Source organism: Stegostoma tigrinum, chromosome 46, assembly GCF_030684315.1.
Source record: "Stegostoma tigrinum isolate sSteTig4 chromosome 46, sSteTig4.hap1, whole genome shotgun sequence".
Classification (NCBI taxonomy): domain Eukaryota; kingdom Metazoa; phylum Chordata; class Chondrichthyes; order Orectolobiformes; family Stegostomatidae; genus Stegostoma; species Stegostoma tigrinum.
In genome coordinates, this window is record NC_081399.1 from 11,970,309 (window position 1) to 11,996,282 (window position 25,974).

The 25,974-nt window shown below is 43.5% G+C and overlaps 1 pseudogene; it reads right to left on the reverse strand.

Annotated features, from left to right (window-relative positions):
• Positions 1-25,974, reverse strand: part of LOC125449543 (NACHT, LRR and PYD domains-containing protein 3-like) — an 84,568-nt pseudogene that overhangs the window by 56,361 nt on the left and 2,233 nt on the right.

Here is a 25,974-nt window from a genome sequence, read left to right on the forward strand (position 1 = left end):
ATAGTATACCTGGACTTTCAGAAAGCCTTTGATAAAGTCCCACATAGGAGATAGTGAGCAAAATTAGGGCACATGGTATTGGGGGCAAAATACTGGCTTGGATTGAAAAGTGGCTGGCTGACAGGAAGCAAAGAGTAGTGATAAACAGATCCCTTTCTGAACGGCAGGCAGTGACCAGTGGGGTTCCACAAGGTTCGGTGCTGGGACCGCAGCTGTTTACAATATACATTAATGATAGAGACGAAGGCATTAAAAGTAATATTAGCAAATTTGCTGATGACAAAGCTGGGCAGCAGGGTGAAACGGGAGGAAGATGTTATGAGAATACAGGGTGACTTGGACGTGGACAGATGCATGGCAGATGCAGTTTAATGTGGATAAATGTGTGGTTATCCACTTTGGTGGCAAGAACAGGAAGGCAGATTACTATCTAAATGGAGTCTATTTAGGTAAAGGGCGAAGTAAGGCGAGATCTGGGTGTTCTTGTACGTCAGTCAATGAAAGCAAGCATGCAGGTACAGCAGACAATGAAGAAGCATGCTGGCCTTCATAACAAGAGGAATTGAGTATAGGAGTGAAGAGGTCTTCTGTAGTTGTACAGGGCCCTGGTGAGACTGCACCTGGAGCGTTGCGTGCAGTTTTGGGTCTCCAAATTTGAGGAAGGACGTTCTGGCTATTGAGGAAGTGCAGCGTAGGTTCACGAGGTCAATTCCCAGAATGGCGGGACTGTCATATGTTGAAAGGTTGGAGCGACTGGGCTTGTATACACTTGAGTTTAGGAGGATGAGGGGGGATCTGATTGAGACGTATAAGATTATTAAGGGATCGGACACTCTGGAGGCAGGAAGTATGTTCCCATTGATGGGGGAGTCCAGAACCAGACGACACAGTTTAAAAATAAGGGATAGGCCATTTAGAACAGAGTTGAGGAGAAACTTCTTCACCCAGAGAGTGGTGGATATATGGAATGCTCGGCCCCAGAAGGCAGTGGAGGCCAACTCTCTGGATACTTTCAAGAAAGCATAGGTCGACAGATTTTGGAAAAGTGTGCACGCAGTAGGGTTGTTGTAATGGGTGACTTTAACTTTCCTAATATTGATTGGAACCTCCTTCGAGCAGAAGATTTGAATGGAGCTGTTTTTGTAAGGTGTGTTCAGGAGGGTTTCCTAACGCAGTACGTTGACAGGCCGACGAGGGGAGAGGCCATTCTAGACTTGGTGCTCGGAAACGAGCCGGGGCAGGTATCAGATCTTGTGGTGGGAGAGCATTTTGGTGATAGTGACCATAACTGCCTCACATTCTACATAGCTATGGAGAAGGAGAGGATTAGGCAGAATGGGAGGATATTTAATTGGGGAAGAGGAAACTATGATGCGATTAGACATGAGTTAGGAAGCATGGACTGGGAGCAGTTGTTCCATGGTAAGGGAACTATAGACATGTGGAGACGGTTTAAGGAACAGTTGTTGGGAGTGATGAGTAAATATGTCCCTCTGAGACAGGCAAGGAGTAAGATTAAGGAACCTTGGATGACGAGAGCGGTGGAGCTTCTAGTGAAAAGGAAGAAGGTAGCTTACATAAGGTGGAGGAAGCTAGGGTCAAGTTCAGCTAGAGAGGATTACATGCAGGCAAGGAAGGAGCTCAAAAATGGTCTGAGGAGAGCCAGGAGGGGGCACGAGAAAGGCTTGGGAGAAGGAATCCGGGAAAACACAAAGGCATTTCACACTTACGTGAGGAATAAGAGAATGGTCAAAGAAAGAGTAGGGCCGATCAGGGATAGCATAGGGAACTTGTGTGTGGAGCCTGAGGAGGTAGGGGAGGCCCTAAATGAGTTTTTTGCTTCTGTCTTTATGAAAGAAACCAACTTTGTAGTGAATGAAACCTTTGAAGAGCAGGTGTGCATGCTGGAATGGATAGAGATAGACGAAGCTGATGTGCTGAAAATTTTGTCAAACATTAAGATTGACAAGTCGCCAGGCCCGGATCAGATTTGTCCTCGGCTGCTTTGGGAAGCGAGAAATGCAATTGCTTCGCCACTTGCGAAGATCTTTGCATCCTCGCTCTCCACTGGAGTCGTACCTGAGGACTGGAGAGAGGCAAATGTAATTCCTCTCTTCAAGAAAGGAAATAGGGAAATCCCCGGCAATTATAGACTGGTAAGTCTCACGTCTGTCGTCTGCAAGGTGTTAGAAAGGATTCTGAGAGATAAGATTTATGACCATCTGGAAGAGCATGGCTTGATCAAATACAGTCAACACGGCTTTGTGAGGGGTAGGTCATGCCTTACAAACCTTATCGAGTTTTTTGAGGATGTGACTAGAAAGGTTGATGAGGGTCGAGCTGTGGATGTGGTGTATATGGACTTCAGTAAGGCATTTGATAAGGTTCCCCATGGTAGGCTCATTCAGAAGGTCAGGAGGAATGGGATACAGGGGAACTTAGCTGCTTGGATACAGAATTGGCTGGCCAACAGAAGACAGCGAGTGGTAGTAGAAGGAAAATATTCTGCCTGGAAGTCAGTGGTGAGTGGGGTTCCACAGGGCTCTGTCCTTGGGCCTCTACTGTTTGTAATTTTTATTAATGACTTGGACGAGGGGATTGAAGGATGGGTCAGCAAGTTTGCAGGCGACACAAAGGTCGGAGGTGTCGTTGACAGTGTAGAGGGCTGTTGTAGGCTGCAGCGGGACATTGACAGGATGCAGAGATGGGCTGAGAGGTGGCAGATGGAGTTCAACCTGGATACGAGGTGATGCATTTTGGAAGGTCGAATTTGAAAGCTGAGTACAGGATTAAATTAGGATTCTTGGCAGTGTGGAGGAACAGAGGGATCTTGGTGTGCAGATACATAGATCCCTTAAAATGGCCACCCAAGTGGACAGGGTTGTTAAGAAAGCATATGGTGTTTTGGCTTTCATTAACAGGGGGGTTGAGTTTAAGAGTCGTGAGATCTTGTTGCAGCTCTATAAAACTTTGGTTAGACCGCACTTGGAATACTGCGTCCAGTTCTGGGCGCCCTATTATAGGAAAGATGTGGATGCTTTGGAGAGGGTTCAGAGGAGGTTTACCAGGATGCTGCCTGGACTGGAGGGCTTATCTTGTGAAGAGAGGTTGACTGAGCTCGGTCTCTTTTCATTGGAGAAAAGGAGGAGGAGAGGGGACCTAATTGAGGTATACAAGATAATGAGAGGCATAGATAGAGTTGATAGCCAGAGACTATTTCCCAGGGCAGAAATGGCTAGCACGAGGGGTCATAGTTTTAAGCTGGTTGGTGGAAAGTATCGAGGGGATGTCAGAGGCAGGTTCTTTACGCAGAGAGTTGTGAGAGCATGGAATGCGTTGCCAGCAGCAGTTGTGGAAGCAAGGTCATTGGGGTCATTTAAGAGACTGCTGGACATGTATATGGTCACAGAAATTTGAGGGTGCATACATGAGGATCAATGGTCGGCACAACATTGTGGGCTGAAGGGCCTGTTCTGTGCTGTACTGTTCTATGTTTTATGTTCTATGTTCTAAAGAGATAGATAGAGCTCTTAAAGATAGTGGTATCAAGGGTTATGGGGATAAGGCAAGAACAGGATACTGATTGTGGATGATCAGCCATGATCATAATGAATGGTGGTGCTGGCTCGAAGGGCCAAATGGCCTACTCCTGCACCTATTGTCTGTTGACCCAAAACATTAACAATTTCTCTCCACAGATGCTGCCAGACCTGCTGAGCTTTTCCGGCAACTTCTGTTGACTGTCTTCAGAGTGTCTGATCAGTGAACTAGTTTGTACAATGCAGTGTTGAAAAATTAAATGTTGTTTCTTGAGCTTGTGTTGACCTTACAAGGGAACGTCAGCCTAACAGGAGGAAGCTGCTTTTTCACATCTCAGGCCCTATATCAAAGGTTGCTCTGGTAACCAGTCACATTGACACAGGAAGATGTGAAGAAGTCATGTTGCCTTTTCAGAGGAGATTTCAGACTGTTGTCATTGGAGTGTATTTGCTAGAGATTGACTGACTGGTAAGGCGATGGCCAAGCTTTAGCTTTCCATGGGAAGGTTTACATTGTGACTCAATCTATTGCAAATTTGTAAGGAGAGCTCACACAGCAATTATAATCAAAGGCCAGTCATGTAGATGTCTGTATCCCAGCAAATATACAGCTCACAACACTGGACAGAAAGCAATATTAACATTGCATGAGGCCAACCTATGGATTACAAGGTTCTTGGTCCAAATGGCCCAATTCTGTCCCCATAACTTATACAGATCCTCCAAAGGAATATTTTGGCATAAACTACATGTTAAATGACAGAAATTCTAACATCGGTATGACAGGTCGGCACAACATCGAGGGCCAAAGGACCTGTACTGTGCTGTAATGTTCTATGTCTATACCTCATTGTTAACTTTACATGTCTAGACTGTCAACAAAACCATGTGCCAAACCATGTGTCAGATTGTCCATGTTTTAGACCATAATGTCATTCTGTGTTATTCGCACCCAATCCCAGTGATGCAAACATCTGGATGAACAATGCTCATCTCCCACTACAACATCCGTCTGTGCACAAACAGATGTTCCAGAAAGCCACTGCACACAGGTTGAGTAACATGACAGAAACAATCATTACTCAGCCACATGCTTGCCTATCAGCCATGAAAATGAACAGTGAAACAGGCATGGTATCCAGGTTCTGCAGATCCTGCATGGAGGGGTGGAACACCACAGGGATGCCCTGTATCGAGAAAGAAATAAAATAGAACAGAGTATGGCAGGTAATAATAGCCACATGAGCACATCACGCAAATATGAAAAAGAGCAAGGACACTGTGACAAATTGTTTCACAACCTACTGCACACAGGCAAGTCAGTTATTTGACAACAGGAGAAAATTCGCTTTACTGGGTGCAGTTGTCCGAGACATCAGACAGACAGACAGACAGACAGACAGAGACAATGAGCACTATTCAATATTCACACTATCCCACCAATGAGGATGGCTGAATGGCCATGTACATCCAAGGGTGGGATGCCATTCGAATTCCCAGTATCACACACAAATTGATTCAGCTCGTCCTTGGATACTGCTTAAAAACCCACTGCCCTTACACTGGAAAAGCACCTTTTCTTTTGAACTCAACCTGCTTGTGGGCCCTGACCAACTTTTCTGCAAGTCAACAATACGCTGCAGTTCTCTCACCAGGTACGTTTTGCAGTGTGATTTCTTGGAGAAGCTGTCTCAACTTGCTCTTCAAAATGACGTCCTCCCCTCCTCAACTTTCTTTAGACTAACATTGGTTTTCCCTGCTACAAAGGTACAAATCCAAAGTCCTCTTTACTTTAGAATCCATGTTATTAAAACTAGAATAACGTTGCTCAGGATTTTTGCTGATGTGCATGCTATAATAGCGAGATTTCACCACCCCACCCCCCACATCCCCCTCGCCCTGTCGTTTCCTACCAATTGTAATTATTTTCTGCTTTATTCTGACCAGTACGAATAACATGGCCTTCACCCAAATGAAATAAATGATCCATTTTGAGGTTTTTGCATGTTAGATTGTTGTCTTGATATTCACAAATGCTTGTATCAATTTAAATGTACTAATTATGCTCCCAATGATACTCCAGTTCATTAGTGTAGACTGAGTAGTTATGTGACATGAGTGAGTCCCGAGGACAGATCATTTGTAACGTCAAATTGAAAAGTCTCTGTAAATTGCTAAGTTTTTACTGCAGGATTCAATACTGTACTGTTCTGATTTCAGTGTTTCAAATTTCTTCTAATATAACAAAACTTCACAGAATGGAGCAAACCAGCGCAGGGAATCTTTATCAAAAGCTTTCTGCAAACTTTGCTACAGATTAGTCCACCAGAATCCCTTCATCCACTGTACTTGTGACTTCCTTAAATTATCAAATTTATTGGGTAGAGATAATATTTCTTTTCAGAAGCTATGTTGTGAATTTCAAATGGCCCGTTCCCTTTCCCAGAAATCATTTAAGGGCCTCTCTTGTGATTTCAGTGTCTTGCCAACAACTGAAATCAGCCTGAAAGGCCCTTTATCCCAGTTTAAACAGGCAGAAAAGAAGTGAAGAAATGAGAGATATTGAAATGATATCATTTAACAGCAAAGAGAGTGGGAGGTCAGAAGTTGTTTAATCTTATCGAAGAATAACAAGAGAATGTTCAAGCATGGAAAATGTGAGGAGCACTAACTCTATGTCTCTCCTTGTCTGATAGGGGGTTGGGTCTGGGTGGGATGCTGTTCAGAAGGTTGATGCAGATTTGATGGGCTGAATGGCCCCTTTCTGCACTGTAGGGATTCTATGACTTTGTGATTCTATTGATAATAGTCAGGGTCGTTGCAAGTTACTAGCTGCATTCCTAATGGTAAGCAAAGAGGCAACTTTTTCAACTTAATGATCCTCAATTCAGTCATTACATTTGACTCCAATGTAACATCCAACAGAAGCATATTTTCAGCTTCTAAATCCTCCATTGAACATAGAACATAGAACAGTACAGCACAGAACAGGCCCTTCAGCCCACGATGTTGTGCCGACCATTGATCCTCATTGCTGGAAACTCGGACCAAAATTAAATAATTAAAGTATAATTATTGGTGAAATAGTTGAAACTGTTTTTTTATCTGTTCCAATATTGCATTAATGTGGGCAGGTGGTCTATTTCTAATGGCATTCAGTAACATGACAGGAAACGTTACAAGACAAAAATCAATGAAAGTAGACTGAAACTGCTGTTACATGAGGGTCTGAATAGGCTACTTGACCTAAAAATGTCATGCCTTGTTACAGAGATGATTAGTCCTGTCTCCTCTACTGATGGGATCTACATAAACACCTTCAATTGTTTCTGGACCCCACATCAATTTGCTCTTCAGTAATTTTCATGGTAGATGATACTTTATTCTATTATCTATCACGTGAATAAATTTTCCTGATTTGACTTTTCCTTCCTCCTTCTGATTTTTAGTTCTCTTTATTAACTGTGAACCGGTTATCTGCATTATAAACAAACCCATCAAGAGCATAACACCACCACCAAGCACATATTTCACTTCCCATCCCTTTTATCATTCCCAAGGGATGATTCCCTCTTAAGGCACGTGGGTCCTTCCTTAGTCATCAGGGTCCCATTCATTTCCTGCAGTGTATTTCTGTGGAAGTTTAGGAGATAGCCCTTTACTCTTACACCTGCCTCACATCTTCCCACACTGGCCAAGCATATAATTAATACAGATTAACTACAATCAACACAATGATATGTTGAGTTTAATCAAGGTTTAAGGATAGAATATGACACAATTTATGCAGCAAAACATACAGCTGTGACAAGTACTAGGATTTGTCCAGATCAGGCAGGACAGCTGAGAGTGAACAGTTTGCTTTCTTCCCTTACTGTTCTCCTCCTTGTATCTCATGTCACTGTGACTTGTTAGGAATGTTCAACTGCTAAGTGTTCGAGTTCTCCTCCATGTAGCATGATGAGCTCTCCCAAAAATCTTATTTTGTCTCTTTTTGAGCATAAACTGGATTAGATCATTGATGAGATAGCAGGAACTGCAGATGCCAGAGAATCCGCGATAACAAGGAGTAGAGCTGGATGAACACAGGTCAAGCAGCTTCAGAGGAGCAGGAAGACTGACGTTTCAGGCCTAGACCCTCCTTCAGAAGGGTCCTAGATTCCAACAATGTAAGATTTAGAAGCTGAAAATATGCTTCTGTTGAATGTTACATTGGCTTCAAATATAATGACTGAATTATGGATCATTTTTAAGTGGAAAAAGTTGCCTCTTTCATTACCAATAGGAATGTAGCTAGTAACTTGCAATCACCCTGACTATTACACATAGAATCACAAAATCATAGAATCCCTACAGTGCAGAAAGGGGCCATTCAGCCCATCAAATCTGCAGCAACTTTTTGAATAGCATCCCACCCAGACCCAACCCCCTATCAGGCTTATTGTCGAAATGTCTTTACCCTATAAGCAAAATACCCAACAAAATATTTACTACTTTGGGTCAAAAAGACTTTTTGTTGCTTCCACAATTGTCTTTTTGAGGATTTTAAACAACCGAAACAAAAATCTTTGGGCAAATTTTTATAATTGTTTTTCAGTTCTTTCAAAATGCTCTTACATAGCTTCTTTTTTCCTCCCTGCAATAAATACATTAATTTTCTCAAGAAAATTGGCAGTCTCATGTGAATGTAATGACTGTGACTATCCGTCACTGAGCAATTTGCAGAAAACAACAGTTACACTCCTTGAAGCCAGGTTTCATTCTGGGTCTTTACTGATTCCTCACTGTGAGTTTAACTAAGAGGACTGGATCTTTATAGGCAACACTTTGCCTATGTAATCTCATCTGGTTTCAGCGTCTGTGAAATAAATGCTGAGTATCTTTTTCTATCTGCCCCCTACCAGGAGGGCACTTGGTTGGGGATTCCAGGGTAGCAATCTGGCTAGTCGGGTAAAAAGCTGTTAATGTTACAATGGGGTGTAATATGTAACAACTGTGTGATACAAGTCCGGGTGTGGGGGTTGGGTTAAGGAAGTGGGAGGGCTGAAGCCCTAATGTTCACGGAAGGTGATATTGCAGCCTTCTGGGTTCAGGGTCCCCAAGCAGAAAATGAGGTGTTGTTCTTCTAGCCTGCACTGAGCTTCCCTGGAGCACTGCAGCAACCCTGAGACAGATACTGGCCAGGGAACAGGGTAATATGTTGAAGTGGGAGGCAACTTGAGGCACAGGGTTTTTTTTTTAAATTTCCAGAGAGAACGTAGGCATTCTGCAAAGCTATCACCCAGCCTACACTTCATTTGCCTAATGTAGAGAAGACCACATTGTGAGCAGTGAATGCTGTAGACTAGACTGTGTGAAGTGCAGGTAAAGAACTGCTTCACCTGGGATACTGAAGGACATAAACAGACAAGTGTTACACCTTCTGTGGTTGCAGGAGGTGTCACTGTGGGGCTGTGGCAGGGAGATCATTGGGAGTGAACAAAGAGTGGACCAGGGTGTCCTGGAGGGATGTTTCCTGCAGAATATTGCCAAGGGAAGAGAGGGAAATGTGTCCAGTGGTGGTATCTCGCTGGAAGGGCAGCCAGTGATCTTCTGGATGTAGATGCTGGTGGGATGGTAGGTGAAGACAAGGGGGACCCTATTGTTGTTGTGAGGGGGAACAGCGGGGTGAGGGCCGAAGCGAGAGCGATGGGTCAGACCCTGCTAAGGGCCCTGTCAACAATGATGCTAGGGAATCCTGAAGGAGGTAGGCATTTCGAAAGCTCCCTTATCAAAACTGGCATCGTCTGAACAGATGTGATGGAGACAGAGGGACTGCAAGAATGAAGTAGAGGCTTTACAGGAAGCAGGCTGGGAGGAGATACAGTCAGGGTAACTGTGGGCTTCCAGTAGATATTGGCGGCCAGCCTATCCCCAGAAATGGAAACAGATGTTAGGGAAGGGAAGGGGAGGTGTGACATGGCCCGGATGATGAGAGTGGGATGGAAACTGGAGGGAAAAACAAATATACTGGAGAAAGAGTTGCGGTTGGGGACTCAAACAAGGAAGTTACACGTACCGAAACAGACAAGCATAACTGGTGGCCGTGTCACTACTCATGGCCATGTCTTTGACCTGGAGAAAATGGGGGGAGTTAAAAGAGAAGTTGTTCAGGGTGAGGACGAGCTTGGTGCAGAGGAAGATGATGGTGGTTGGGGACGATTCAGGCCTTTGTTGCAGGAAGATCACAGAATCCCTATAGTGTGGAAACAGTCCTTCGGCCCAACAAGTCCACACCCACAAGTCCCACCCCTATAACCCACCCAAATACACATCCCTGAACACTACGGGCAATTTAACATGGCCAATCCACCTACCGTGCACATCTTTGGACTGTGGGAGGAAACCAGAGCACCCGGAGGAAACCCCCACAGACACTGGGAGAATGTGCAAACTCCACAGAGGCAGTTGCCAAGGGTGGAATTGAATCCAAGTCCCTGGTGCTGTGAGGCAGCAGTGCTAACCACTCAGTGACCATGCTGCTCCAGTGAGATGAGTGAGCTCAAAGCATCCTGATGAGGGTTGGATGTGTAAAGGAATTGCACGTCCATAGTAAAGAAGGGGCAGCTAGAGCCTGCAAACTGGAAATTCTCAAGCTAGTGTAACACAGAGGAATTCCTGATCTAAGTGGAAGTGGCTGGACCAGTGGAGAAAAGACTGAGTCAAGGGAGGAAGACGAGTTCTGTGGGGCAGGGACAGGTGGAAACAATAGGTCTGACCGCTTGGGTCATTGCTAGAGATCAGTCCACCAGACTACAACACCGCCGTCCTTATCAGCAGGCTTAATTACCAAGAACATGCTCAATGACCCCCACCTTCACCCTTTTAAGGTAGGCTGTTCGAATGTCTCACAACCTGAAAATATTGCAGGAATCAGCCCTTGGAGCCCCCAGCTAGTCACAATATCATTTCAAATGAGGGAAAATTCAATGAAATATCTCCAAGTTTGCTTATGACACAAAGCTGCATGGGGAGGGGCAGGGGTAGTGAACAATAAGGAGGACGGAGTGATTTGGATAAATGCATGACACATCAAGCATAATCCAGATAAAAGTGAGATTATCCATTTTGGAAGCAAAAACAGAAAGGCAAATTAACTGAATAGCAAGAGATTGGAAAAGGGGGAAGTCCTTGTACACCAGTCACTGGAAGGAAGGATGCAGAAGTAGCAGGCCATGAACAAGGCAAATGGTTCCTTAGTCTTCATAGTGAGAGGATTGAGTACAGGAACAAGGATTTCTTGCTGCAATTTTACACAGCCTTGGTGAAGGCCATGTGTATTTTCCCACACATGGAGGGAGCATTGAAAGAAGATTCACGTCCAAATGCTCAAAGACCTGGACAATATCTAGGCTTGGGCAGAGAAGTGGAAATATCATTCACACTACACAAATGCCAGGCGTGATGATCTCCAATAAATGGAAACTTAACACACTGCCCCTTGATATTCCATAATGCCACCATCACTAAAACTCAAAATATCAAAATCTTAGGAGCTACCATTGACCAGAAACTCAACTGGATTCACCATAAACAGTAATATAAAAAAGGTCAGAGGCAAGGAATATTCCAGTCAATAATTCACCTTCTGACTCTCAAAGCTTGTACACAATACAAAATGAGTGCAGCTCTGACAAGAAACTTGACAAAGCAGCCTGCTTGACTGGCCCCATGTCTACTTCCTCCATCGCTGAACCTCAACAGCAGCAAGTAAACAGTGCTGCAAGATACACTGCTGAAATTCACCAACCTATGGAGATGCTGGTGTTGAACTGGGGCGGAAAAAGTCAGAAGTCACACAACACTAGGTTAGAGTCCAACAGGTTTACTTAATCACAAACTTTTAAAATACTGCTCCGTCATCAGGTCAAGTGTCTTCCCCTGACAAAGGACTGGTGCTCCAAAAGCTCGCTATTTTAAATCAACTTTGGACTATAACCTGGTGTTGTACTACTTTCAAAAATTCATCATGACTCCTTTGTCAACATCTTCCAAACCTACAACCACTTCCACCTAGAAGGACGAGGCAGCAAAAACATGGGGAAAACGCCATATGCAAGCTCCCCTCCTAACCACTCTCCATCCTGACTTGGAAATATCACTGTTCCTTCACTGTTGTGGGTGAAAATGCTGGCATTCCCTCCCTAATGGCATCGAGGGACTACCTACACACATGGGCTGCAACAGTTTAAGGCAGCAACTCACCAGCGCCTTCTCATGGGCAAGGAAGCAATAAGTGCTGGCCCAGCCAGCAATACCTACAATGTGAGCAATTTTTAGTAGTAGTAGTTTTGGTCTTTCTGAAAAAGGGTGTTTGGACTATGGAGGTTTATCGAAATAACTCCACAGCTGGCAGGATTAACACATGGAGAGATCAGGATGGGTTAGATTATATCCACTGGAGTTTTGAAGAATGGGGTTTTTTTCAGGTATCTACAAAAAATTCTAACAGGACTAAATAGGCTAAGTACAGGAAAGATATTTCTGCTGAAAGGAGAGTGCAAAACCTGGGGTCACAGTCAAAGGGTAGGCCAATCAGGCCTGAGAAGAAATCTCTTCACCCAGTGAAGTACCTGTGGAATCGTTACAAAGTGGTTAAGGCCAAAACATAGGGTGCTTTCAAGGAGCTGGGGCTGAAGGATTAAAGGGTAATTGGAGAAAGCAGGAGCAGCGTATTGAGTTGGATGATTAACCATGATCTAACTGAATGGTGGATCAGGCTCAAAAGGGCGAAGTGGCCTACTCCTACGCCCGTATTGTACGTTCCTCCTTTACAACAAGGCCATGTACAAGCGAAGTAAAGTTTCCTTATCTCAGTACTCAAATTCTCTCACAAAGGCAGCCAATATACTATTCATCTTCCTAATCACTTGCTGCACCTGTATGTTTGCTTTCAATGACCAGTGTACAAAGATACCCAGGTCCCCTTTGAACATCAACATTTCCCAATATATCAATTAATAAGCAGCCATTATGATTTTCCTGTCAAAGTGGATGGCACCACACTTATGCTACACTGCATCATCCTATCCATTCAGTTTGCCTAAATTGTCCTAAAGCCTCTTTTCATTATCCTTACATGACAATTTAGTTTTGCATCTTCGAGAAATTCAAACATTACATTTGATGCCCTCATCCAAATCATTCCTATGTATTGCAAATAGCTGGGTTCCAAGCACTGAACCTTGTAGTAAAACACTTTTCACTACCTTCCACTCAGAAAAAGACCCATCTATTCCTACAACTAAAATAAAAATTGATGCAGAAACTCAATAGGTCTGACAGCATCTGTAGAGAGAAAGCAGAGCAAGTGTTTTGATTCCAGTGACCCTTCTTCAGAACTATCGTACAGTTACGGACCAGACCCCTCAATATTTTAAGGTTGCGTGGACCCTAACCTTTACATCTGCCTTCAAAATAAGTAAAGTGCCCAATTCCACATGCAATGCAACTGGTCAAAACTACTTGTATAAAAAAAAAATACAATTTAAGCACAAAAGTTAAAATATAAAAGCAAAACAAGGAAGAACTTAGAATAGATACAGTAACTATCATTAATTGTTCCAATATAGGTATATCTCAAACACACCCCATGCTAAAAAGGAAAATTCAGAAAAGTAGATTTGTCTAACAGGTAATCCTGTGAGACAACAGCAGAAACAGCCCTGTCAACCTGACAAAATCCTCCTCACTAACATCTGGGGGTTAGTGCCACCATTGGGAAAGCTGTCTTACAGACTAGTTAAACAACGGCCTGACATAGTCACATTCACAGAATCATACCTGACCGAAATTGGTCCCAGACACCATCACCAGCCCTGGATACGTCCTGTCTCACCACAGGACAGACCCAACAGAGGGGGCGGCACAGTGGAATACAGTCACGATGGCATTGCTCTAGGATCCTCAACATTGACTCCAGACCCCATGAAGTCTCATGGCTTTAGGTAAACACGGGCAAGAAAACCTCCTGCTGATTACCACATAGCATCCTCCCTCAGCTGATGAATCAATACTCCTCAATGTCAGGCAACACTTGGAGGAAGCACCAAGGATGGCAAAGGCACAAAATGTACTCTGGTTGGGAGATTTCAAAGTCTACCGCCTGGGTGGATTGGCCATGCTAAATTGCCAATAGGGATGTGTAGGTTAGGTGGGTCATTGGGGAGGTTGGGGGGGGGGGGGGGGTTGGTCTGGGTGGGATGCTCTGAGGTTCAATGTGGACTTATTGGGACTAAAGGCCTGTTTCCACACTGTAGGGATTCTATGATTCTAGTGACTCAGCAGCAGTACTACTGATCAAGCTGGTTGGGTCCTAAAGGACATAACCGCTAGACTGGGTCTGCAGCAGGTGATGAGGGAACCAGGAAAACACACTTGGCTTCATTCTCGGCCGTGGTAAGAGTGATCAGCACACAGACCTCATGAAGACATAGCTTCACTTCCATATTGAGAATACCCTCCATTATGCCTTGAAGTATTATAATCATGCTAAATTGGACAGACTTCAAACAGACCTGGCAACTCAAAACTGGGCATCCAGGAGACAGTGTTTAGCTTTTGCCCATGGAGTAGACTTTCCATTCCAGAGATCCACCTCGTCAATCTTCTCTGAACTGTCTCCATCAAAATGGTGTCTTTCCTTCAATAAGGGGATCAAAACTGCTCTCAGTACTACAAATATGGTCTCACAGCAACATGGACAGGGGTGCAGCGAGACTTCCTGAATTGCACTCCAATATCCTTGAACGAAGGGATAACATTCCATTTGTCTCTGATTACTTGCTGCACAGTGTGTGTCAGCTTTCTGTTTCATGCACAAGTTTCCCCAAGTCCCTTTGTGTTGCAGCTTTCCTCAGTTTAAATAACTGTTATTTTGTTCTTCCTTCCAAAATGAGCACATGCTAACCTTCAGCCAATTTGACTCACTTCACATGATAGCAAGAAATGTTTGGAGGACCTCGACACTGCAAATGCTATAGGCCCTGCTGACATCCCAGCAACAATACTGAAGACTTGAGCTCCAGAATTTGCTGCATTGGCATAGCTGCAAATTGAGAGGTGATAGATTTAAGACAGATGTCAGAGGCAGGTTCTTTACTCAGACAGTGGTAAGGGCGTGGAATGCCCTGCCTACCAATGTAGTTAACTCAGTTAACATTAGGGGCATTTAAACAGTCCTTGGATAAGCATATGGATGATGACAGGATAGTGTAGGGGAATAGGCTTAGATTAGTTCACAGGTCAGCGCAACATTGAGGGCCAAAGGGCCTGTTCTGTGCTGTATTGTTCTATGTTCTATCCCTATCCAAGCTGTTCTGGTATAGCTAAAGCAGCAATGGTATCTCCCAACAGTGTGGAAAATTGACAGACTATTTCCTGTGCAGAACAAATCCAATTCAGACAATTGCTGCCCCAGTAAGGTGGTGGCAAGTGACATGAAATGGTTTTATCAAATTTCGCTTGCTTAGCAATAACCTACTCATGGACACTCAGTTTGGGTTCCACCAGAGCTACTCAGCTCCTGACCACATTACACACTTAGATCAAACATGGATACAAGGAACTGAATTCCAAAGTGAGGGCAAAGTGACACCTTGGACATCAAGCCTGCATTTGACCGAGTGTGGCATCAAAGAGCCAAAGCAAAAATGGAATCAATGGGAATCAGAGGTAACAAGGCATAGAGCTGGATGAACACAGCAGGCCAAGCAGCATCACAACAGCAGGAAAGCTGACGTTTCAGGTCTGGACCTTTCTTCAGAAATGGGGGAGAGGTAGGGGATTCTGAAATAAAGAGAGAGATGGGGGAGAGGGAGGCTGACAGAGGAGGACAAAGGAGCAGATACGTGGAGAGGTGATGAACAGGTTAAGGAGGCGGGAATGGAGCCAATAAAGGTGAGAGAAGGTGGGGAGTTAGGATGAGGGGGGTTGGTCAGTCAGGGGAAGACAAACAGGCCAAGGAGGTGGGGATGAGGCTGGTAGGTCAGAGGTGGGGGTGGGGGGTTGAGGTGACAGGAGCAGACAGGTAGGAGAAAAGACGGGCAGATCAAGGAAGGGGGGATGAGCTGGGCTGGTTTTGGGATGCAGTGGGGGGGGGGGGGGGGGGGGGGGGGGGGGGGGGGAAGGGAGATTTTGAAGCTTGTGAAGTCCACATTGATACCATTGGGCTGCAGGGTTCCCAAGCCAAAACTGAGGGGCTGATCCTGCAATCCTCGGGTGGCATTGTTTAGGCACTGGAGGAGACCCAGAATGGACATGTTGTCCAAGGAGTGGGAGGGGGAGTGGAAATGGTTCACGACTGGGAGGTGCAGTCATTTGTTGCGAACAGAGAATAGGTGTTCCACAAAGCAGTCTCCAAGCCTCTGCTTGGTTTCCCCGATGAGGCGGCCAAGTCGGGAACAGTGGATATCGTATACCACATTAACAGATGTGCAGGTGAACATCTGTTTGACGTGGAAGGTTTTCTTGGGGGCTCGGAGGTGTACGGGCAGCTGTAGCACTTACTGTTGTTGCAGGAAAAGTGCCAGGGGTGGTGGGCTAGAGGGGAGTGTGGACCAGACAAGGGAGTCATGGAGAGCGCAGTCCCTCTTAATTAATCTACTTTATTGTAAGTATTTCATACATTCAAATAGTGTCATTTTGACAGATTTGTTTGACAATTTTACACATTTTTCTAGGTACTATAATCCCAAAAAACCGTAAGACAGCTAAAATTAGGCCATTCCACCCATTAAGACTCCTTTACCATTCAATAATGGCTGACAAGTTTCTCATCATCACTCTCCCACTTGCTCCCATAACCCTTGATCCTCTTGATAGTCATTCGATTTGCATGCAAGCGTAATCAGGATTAGGAGAATATACTGGATAGATGTGTGGCTTCAGGGGTCAGGTAGGAGGGATGAATTTACATTCCTGAGGTATTAGGAGTGACTCTGGGGAAGCGAGAACTTGGGTCAACTAGGTCTCCTTAATGAAATTTAGAAGAATGAAGAGAATCTCACAAACATAAAATTCGGATACAGCTGAATACAACGTGATGTTTTCTTCTCTTGGGGGTATAAAACAAGGGGGTCATGGTCTCAGGATATAGAACAAGCCATTTAGAATGGAGGAGAAATTTGTTCAGAGTTGTGAACATTTAAAACGCCTAACAATATATAGCTGTGGAGGCCCAGGTCACTGAATACATTTAAGCAGCAGCTAGCTAACTAGAGACGAAATGAATGTGGTCAGACCAGGAGAGTACACTGTAACTCTAAAACATGCTGGTTAGGTCACAGCTAGCTTATTATGTGCACTTCTGGTATCCACATTATAGGAAGAATGAAAGCACTGGAGACAGCACAGAGGAGATTTTTTTGGAAGTTGCCTGGGCTGGAGTTTCCCCGTTATGAACAGAGTTTAGGCAGCTTGGGTTTGTTTCTCTTGGAGCAGAGAAGATCGGGTTGGGAGGACGAGAAATTATGAGGGGCATAGATAAGACAGACTTTTTCCCCTTGGGAGGAGAGAGTTATGATCAGCGGGCATAGATTTAAGGAAAAGGGCAGGAGGTTTAAAGGGGATGTGAGGAAAAGCTTTTCCCATCCAGAGGGTGGTGAGAATCTGGAACTCACTGCTTACAAGGGTGAGAGAGGCTGAAACCCTCAGAACACTTTAGTCACATTTACAAGTGTACCTGCCATACCAAGGCATATAAGGCTATGGGCCAAGTGCTGGAAAACGGGTTTGGAAGTGTTAGGTGGTTGTTTCTGACACAGTATGCTGAAGGGTCTTTTCTGTATTGTAGATTTGACTCTGATTATTCAGAAATAGGGTCAGCCATGATCATATTGAATGGTAAAGTCAGGTCAATTGGCCAAAAGACCAATTCCTGCTCTTTCAATCAGGATTCAATGTTTCAAATGTGAACCAATCAGCAGCCAACATGGGAGAAAACCAGGCTGTGTTTACAGGAGCTTCCTCTCAGATGGTTTTGTTTTGTCCCATTTACAGGGAGCTTTTTTTTGGATGGTCACTCCAATGATTGAATTCTCCTAGGCAATTTAGCCCACTGCCAATGTAATTTGAGCACTGCCTTCACTTACTTGATGTTCTGGTCCAGTGAATTGGTCAGTACCTGTTAACATCAGTCCGAGGCCTTCTACCCCCTCTTCAATTGCTTGTTCAAGTCTGTCTCGGTAGAATTTTGTCAACTGGAACAGCTGGCAATCATCACACTTGGTGAGGAATTCAAGGATTGCAGAGTTCAGATCTGAGAGCAGAAACAGAAAGAAAAAAATCAAGTTTCTATCGAGGCTGTTACAATCCTTCCTGTAACAAATTGTTGAACCCTCCTGTAAACTACATTACCAAACATCTCCTTAAAACACTGTACAATTCACTGGGATCACAACTGACTTAGGACTCAGTTACACATACCCAGTTTTGCCACATATCCTGGGAATCGAAGAGTTATTATGAGGGACAGCGAGGAAGTAAAGAAATAAGGTAGATAACCCAAATTACTAAAACCACATAGGGCAGACGTCTGACAGCCGGAAATGGAAAATAAACAAACCCTTTTCCCCCCTTGATAGATTGGTATGATAGAAAAACACACCCTGACCTGATGGTGGAATTTGAATTCAATGACCATGAAACAATTGTCGAGAAAATCCTTTACAATCGTTGAGGGTTCACTGATGTACTTTCAGGAAGAAAACTGCAGTCTCTACCTGGTCTAATTCCAGACCCATGGCAACATGGTTGACTTGTAACTGCAATTAGGAATGGACAATAAATGCTGGCCTAGCCTAGGATGTCTACATCCCCACGAATGAATTTCACCAAAAATTTGAGGCTGTCCTTCCTAGAGTGCAGTGAACAACTGACTTGGGCTGGTAAGTGACAGTTAATATTTGAATTAAGCAAATTCCAGTTAGACCACCCCTAACCAACTCCCCTGGAAATACAATACCTGAAGAACATCCTCGTTGCTCCTTTTAAATAGAAATTCAACTGTGTCATGGTGCGATTAATATAAACAGGGAAGTGGGAAGTCTGCAGTGAGTGGAGATTTCTTGTCTTCTCACCTCCTGAATCTCAAAGCCCATCCACGATCTATCAGGCACTGAAGGTACGTGCCAACGAGTGTGGCTTCAACAGTCAAAAAGGTCATCACCATCCGAGACAAAGCAGCCCACTTGATCAGTTCTCCATTCATCAACACATTTGCTCACACTCTCCAGAACTGGTGCACAGTGATGAGAATGTGTGAGATGCAGAAACTCCACGGTTCTTTTAATAGCACCTCGTAAACGTCATGGCCTCTACTCTGTAGAATAACAAAGATAGGAGGCACATGGAGCCAACTAGGGAGCACATCTTGGATCTGGCAGTGAGGCAGGTTTAATAAAAGATCTCAGTAAAACACTCTCTGGAAAGGGGTGTTTGGAGCATGAAAGCATTTAATATTCAGTTTTCAGAGTGAAAAACTCAGGTCAGAAACAACTGTGTTTAAGTTAAAGAAAATTATAATGAAATGAGACACTTTTAGCTGAAGTGGGCTGGGTGGAGGTTAGTTGGCAGGGTGGAGAATAGCCCATGGGAAATTGAAGGCATTCATATTGGAAGGGAGAACAGGAGAACAGAGTACTATTTAAATGGAGGAAAGCTGCAACACAAACTTGGAAGGAACACAAAGCTTGCACACAGGTATAGCAGGGAATCAGGATGGCTAATGGAATTTGCTCCTTATTTCAATGGGTTTGGAGTACAAGATACAGCAATTGTACAAGGTTCTGGTGATGCCACTTCTGGAACACAGTGAGTAGTTTTGGTTTCCTTGCTGTTTGGAGTAGGTTCACTGGGATAATCCCTGGCATGGAGGGATGGTCTTACAAGCAAAGGTTAAATTGATTAGGACTTTACTCACTGAAGTTTAGAAGAATAAGGGGTGATTTCATTGAAATATATGGGTTTGTTAAGGGGCTTGACAAGGTAAATGTGAAGAGACGGTTTCCCCTCATAGGAGAGTCAAGGACCAGAGGGCATCATCTCAGAATAATGAGAAACCAACTTAAGACTGAAATGAGTAGGAATTTTGCCCAAGCATAGTATGTTTTTGGAAGTCCTTGCCACAGAGAACTTTGAGACCAGAGTCGCTGAATCAGTCATACAGCACAGAAATAGACCATTCAGTCCAACTCGTCCATGCCAGTTATACTAAATTAATCTTGTCCCATTTATCAGCATTTGGCCCATATTCTTCTACACCTTCCCTATACATGCACCCATCCAAACACTTTTTAAATGTTGTAATTGTAGAAGCCCCCACCATTTCCTCAGGCAGCTCATTCCACACACACAACCTCTACATGAAAAGTTGCCCTTTCATATTTTCCCCCTCTCGCCTTAAACCTATGCCCTCTAGTTTTGGACACTGTTCCCCTGGGAAAAACACCTCAGCGATTCACCCCATCATACCCCTCATGATTTCATAAATCTCTAAAGGTCACCTCTCAGCCTCCAACGTTCTAGGGAAACTAGCCCCAGCCTATTCAGCCTTTCCCTATACCTCAAAACCTCCAACCCTGGCAATATTCTTGTCAATCCTTTCTGAACACTTTCATTTCAACAACATCTTTGTTATAGTAAAGGGTCTAAAATTGAATGCAGTATTCTAAAAGTGAACTGACCAATGTCCAGTCCAGCCCCAACATGACATCCTGTTTATATTCATTGCATTGACCAATGAAGGCAAGCATGCCAAACACTTTTTTCACCACTCTGTCTGCCTGCAACTCCACTTTCAAGGAATGTGTGTCAGCATCCCAAGTCTGTTTGACAACACTCTCCAGGTCCCTCCCATTAACTGTACAAGTCATGTCCTGATTTGCCTTACCAAAATGCAACATCTCACACTTATCTAAATTAAACTCCTCTACCACACCTCAGCCCATATGTCCCTCAAGTACATTGCTCTGTGTAACTCATTCCTGGTGTTTGTGATTCTCTGTATAAACCATACCTGATCTCATTAGCTTCTGGTCAGCAACTCATTCCCAGATATCTGTTATTCCGTGTAAATGACACCAAAGCCCTTGACTGTACTCCTGTCATAAACTTATTCCCTGGTACCCGACAGTCTGTGTATAAACCACCCAAAACACCTCCATTACATTTCAGATGGTGACACACCCCCCCAGTACGTGAGATGCTATTAAATCCCCTGAACCCCCTCGATTTGTTAGTCTAAAGCTCACTTCCTGTTGAAATACTATTTATAAATTTGCTGAAAACAATGAAATTACAGGCTATAATTCAGGATAAGCTAAATGGCTTAATGTTGAACAGGAGGAAAAACATAAAAGGCTGCAGTTTAATTTCTACAATATTCTGTTCCTTCAAGAAAGTTAAGTTGTATTGGGTGCAGCAGTTCAATACAGCAGCTCACTACTACATTACGGGCTGATAGGAATGGGAGAACAAATGTTGGCCCAGCCAGTGATGCTCACATCCTGTGAGCGAAGAGAAAATATTCCTTTGCCTTCCCAATCACTTGGGGCCCCTGCAGTCTAACTCAATGCGAGTTACATGCCAAGGCACCCACATCCTTCTGAAGTCTCTTCATTGATCCTTCCTGATGAACATCATACTCTTCACTTTGTACTACAACAGACCAAGTTTCACCCACTCACTTTCCTTCTCTACATCACTCAATTTGAAAACTCATTGTAAAAATTTACCTTCCAAACTACTGTCACCAATGACCTTTTAAAAAGTTGAACAAAGACTGACTTGATACGATACCAGTTATAAATCTATCCTTCCGCCTGTCTGTCCTTTGGTGAGTGCTTGTATGCCTGTTTCTCTCTCTCCTCTCCCAGAATATATATGCCCTGACATTCCTTAAATATATTTAGATGGAGATAGATTCTTGATTGGGTAGGCAGTCAAAGGTTATGGGGAAAGGGCAAGAAGGGACATGTGAAGAACGTTGGATCAGCCATGTTCGTAAATGTAGGCTAAAGGATACTCAACAGGCCAAATGGCCTATTCCTGTTCCATTTCACACTCTGCGTGCATAAAACAAGCTCCCTGTCAAAGTCACACAATATCCTGACTTGCAAATATACAGATCACCCCTTCACTATCAACGTGTTCAAAAATTAGAACTTCCTCCTTTAAAATAACGTGGGAGCACTTTTATCATTAGGACTGCAGTAGCTCACGAAAGCAGCTCATCACATTCTCAACGGAAAATGAGAGTTGAGATGTAAGCATCACTGCCCAAAGTCAGATTCAAGAAATCTCAATTACTTCCTTCAAATACTGAAGGAGAAGCATTTTATCCATGCATTGCTACATTCCCCTCACAGATCACCTTCCTACTGAACTGTGTAATATGTGCAAATTTGGAGATATTACATTTAGTTCCTTCATCAAAACCATTAACATTTATTATGAGAGGTGTGGTCCTAACTCTGATCCCCGCAGCATAACCCTGGTCACCATCTTCCATTTGAAAAAAATGGGCCATTTATTCCTACTATTTCTTGTCTGGCATTTTTCTTTCCATCTCAATACACTACTCCCAAATTCCCTGTGCTTCAGTTTAGGTACTAATTTCTAATACCTTCTTCATAACTCACTTTCCTACTTTTGTCAGCAAAGTTAGCTACCATATCTTCAGTCCCTTCATTCAAATCATATACATAAAACTGCAGACAGTGGAGGCTCCAGCACTGACTCCCTGCGGCTCTTGCCAGCCTGAAAAAGACCTAATTATTCTAACACTCTGCCTGATTAACAGGAAACAATCTTCCAGCCATGCTAATGTGCTTGACCCCCTACACATTGGAAAATAGATAATGTAACTCTTTTCTTCAAATGTAAAGAAATCTTTCCTAAATGTAAGGAGTCTTAGGAAATTAAATCAACAGTCTCTAATTTCATCGGTGGTGAGGTGAGCGTGCGAGCCAGGTGGCAGCTGGGAAGGTAAAGTTTCCAGATAAAAGTCTTGTCTCCTGAATAGGCAGAATAAAGGCTGAGCAGGACCAAACACAGACAGAGGGACTGCTGGGTAAGTGAACCATTATATTTTCAGACAGTGATCCAAAACACTAAATGCGTAATGTCTCTCACCCATCCTCCTCTAACTGGAGGGAAAAAAAAACTGTATGAAGGGTCAGAAAGGTCAGCTTTTTTTTTTCCATCTCTCTCTCTCTCTTTTGGCAACCTAGAGTAGAGGGGATGGATCTTAGGGCAGTTGCATGCTCCTCTTGTAAGATTGGAAGGTAAGGGTCCCTACTACTATCCCTTCTGGCTCCACCTTGTTCAAGAAAGGGAATCAGGACAATCCTGGGATCTACAGACCAGTTAGTCTTTCTTCTGTGGTGGGCAAATTATTGGAGAGAATTCTGAGAGAATGTATTTATGATTATTTGGTAAAGCACAGTTTGATTAGAAATAGTCAGCATGGCTTTGAGGGGGACAGGCCATGCTTCACAAGCCTTATTGAATTCTTTGAGGATGTGACAAAACACATTGAAGAAGGGAGAGTAGTGGATGTGGTGTATGTGGATTTTAGGAAGGCATTTGTAAGGTTCCCCGTGGTAAGCTTATTCAGAAAGAAATGAGGCATGGGATCCAGGGAATTTGGCTGTTTGAATACAGAACTGGCTGTCCAATAGAAAACAGAGGGTGGTAGTAGATAGAAAGTATTCAGCCTGGAGCTCAGTGGTGTTCCACAAAGATCTGTTCTGGGAAATCTGCTCTTGGCGATCTTTATAGATGACTTGGATGAGGAAGTGGAAGGGTGGGTTAGTAAGTTTCCCGATGACATGCAGGTTGTGGAGTTGTGGGTAGTGTGAAGGGCTGTTGTAGGTTCCAACGGGACATGGATAGGACGCACAGCTGGGCAAAGAAGTGGCAGTCAAATTCAACCTGCAAAAGCGAGAAGTGATTCATTCTGCAAGGTTAAATTTAAATCCACATCCATACATCCCTCAAATTTGCCAGCCAAGTTGATAGGGATGTTAAGACATATGGTGTGTTGGCTTTCACTGGCAGGGGAATTGAGTTTAAGAGCCACAAAGTTATGCTGCAGGTCGAGAAAGCCCGGGTTAGACCACACTTGGAATACGCTGTTCACTTCTGGTCGCCACATTTCAGGAAAGATGTGGAAGCTTTAGAGAGGGTGCAGTGGGGATTTACCAGGATGCTGCCTGGACTGGAGGGCAGGTCTTATGACCAAAGGTTAAGGGAGCTAGGGTTTTCTCCATTGGAGTGAAGAAGGATGAGAGGTGACTCGTTAGAGGTGTACAAGATGATGAGAGTCATAGATAGACTGGATAGCGAGAGAACTTTTCCCAGTGCGGAACTAACTATTATGAGAGGGAATAATTTTAAGTTGATTGGAGGAAGGCATCAGGGAGATGTCAGAGGTAAGATTTTCATACAAAGAGTGGTGGGTGCATGAAACGTGCTGCCGGCAGTGGTCTTGGAGTCAGATACATTACGGACAGTTAAGCGATTCTCAGATAGGCACACGGATGATAGCGAAATGTAGGGTATGCAGGGTAGTTTGATCTTAGAGTAGGATAATAGGCTGGCACAACGTTGTGTGCTGTTTTATGTTCTTTGTACATCACTATCTCACTGGCTATTTTTTTAAGACTCAAGGATGAAATTGATCAGATCTGGGAATTGACAACTCAGTTGCAATAATTTTCTCTGTACTGCTTCCCTGGTAATTCTACGTTTTCTTTGGTTTCTCACTCCCTTTGAATTCCTGATTTACAACTATTTCCAGGATGCTACTTGTAACCTCTCTACTGAAGAGAGTGATGAAAATATTTGTTAAATTCATGTCATCTCTTTGTCTTCCATTACAAATTCCCCAGGATCATTTTATAGGGCCAACAGTCACACAGGAGAAAAACGTCTTCAGAGAACTTAAAAAAAATTACTAATATTTTTGACCAACTTTATCTCATACTCAAGATTGTGACATTCCCCCCCCCCACCCCCGCTCAATGTTTTAGTGATTCTTTCCATTTTAAAAAAAACTTCTATGTAATCTTCTGACTTGCACAATTGTTTGTCTTTTATTTGGAGTTTGATACTAGCTTTGAATTTTAGTTAAGTACGGATTGTGGATCTATCCCTAGAATTCATATTTATCTTGCGCTATCTGAAATATTCTCTTCAATGTTTCCCATTGCATCTAAACTGATCCATCCTTTATCTAAACTGTAGTCCACTTTCCAGCTCTGCTTTCTTGTTCTCATAATTGCCCTTGCTTTAAATTTTTTTTGTAAAAAAGTAACCGCATACCCAAAATTTTCTCTTTTAGACTGTATTCAAAATTCAATCACATTATATTCAGTGCTACCTAAGATACTTTCACAATGAAGTTAGCAATGAATTTCATTCCATTGGTCAAAACCAGGTGTAGTACAGCCTGCTTCCTGGTTGGTCCTAAAACATGCTGGTCTAAGAAATTGCTCTTAAGTCATTCAACGAATTTCTCATCTAGATGACATTTTTGTCTCCAATTTTTCCAGTCACACCCTTTCACAAGATCCAATTATTTCTTCCTTAATACCTTGTCCTACCTTACAGTTACTGTTAGGAGTCCTGTACACAATTCACACAAGTGACCTCTAGCCTTTACCATTGCTTATAGCTATCGCAGACCATCCTGGTTTCATGAATTTTAGGTAACCGCTCTCTAATGTGCTAATACTATCTTCAGTTAACACAGCCACTCCTCCACCCTTTCCTTGCTGCCTGTCCATCCTAAATGCGACATTCCTTTTAATATTCATATCCCAAACTGTGTCAGCCTGCAGCCACATCTGAGTTACGGCCACTAGACTACACATCCCAACTCTCAATTTGTACTACGAGTTCATCAGCTTTGTTTCAAATGTTACCTGCATGTTTTAAGCTTTGTCAGTTTATAATTTTTGTAACCTCTCATGTTATCTACTAATTTGCACTTAGATCTGCAATCTGTCGCTTCCTGTCATTTTCCTTTTATCATTTTCAAAGTCAATTTCTTCTGTTGCACTTTCCCCATTCTTCGAGCACAACTTCCCAAATTTGGACTTATACTCCTAGTATCTTTTCAAAGCTGCCGTGTTTGCAGATTGATTTCAATCTTACTTCCTCTGACACCACAGTCTCACAACTCCTCTCCCACATTTGCTGCTGACAGGCTGGCTTTGTCAGATGTGGGAAAGAGGCAGCCTGCAAATGGATGAGCTGCTCATCACAGATTGTATCCATTGCATTTATGAGGAAATATTTTTTGCCCATTGTTTGTCCTAGTGATTGACATTTCATAGGTGTTGTGTGAACTTACAGAGAAAACGTGCCTCCTCCCCCAACATATTTTGTGCAT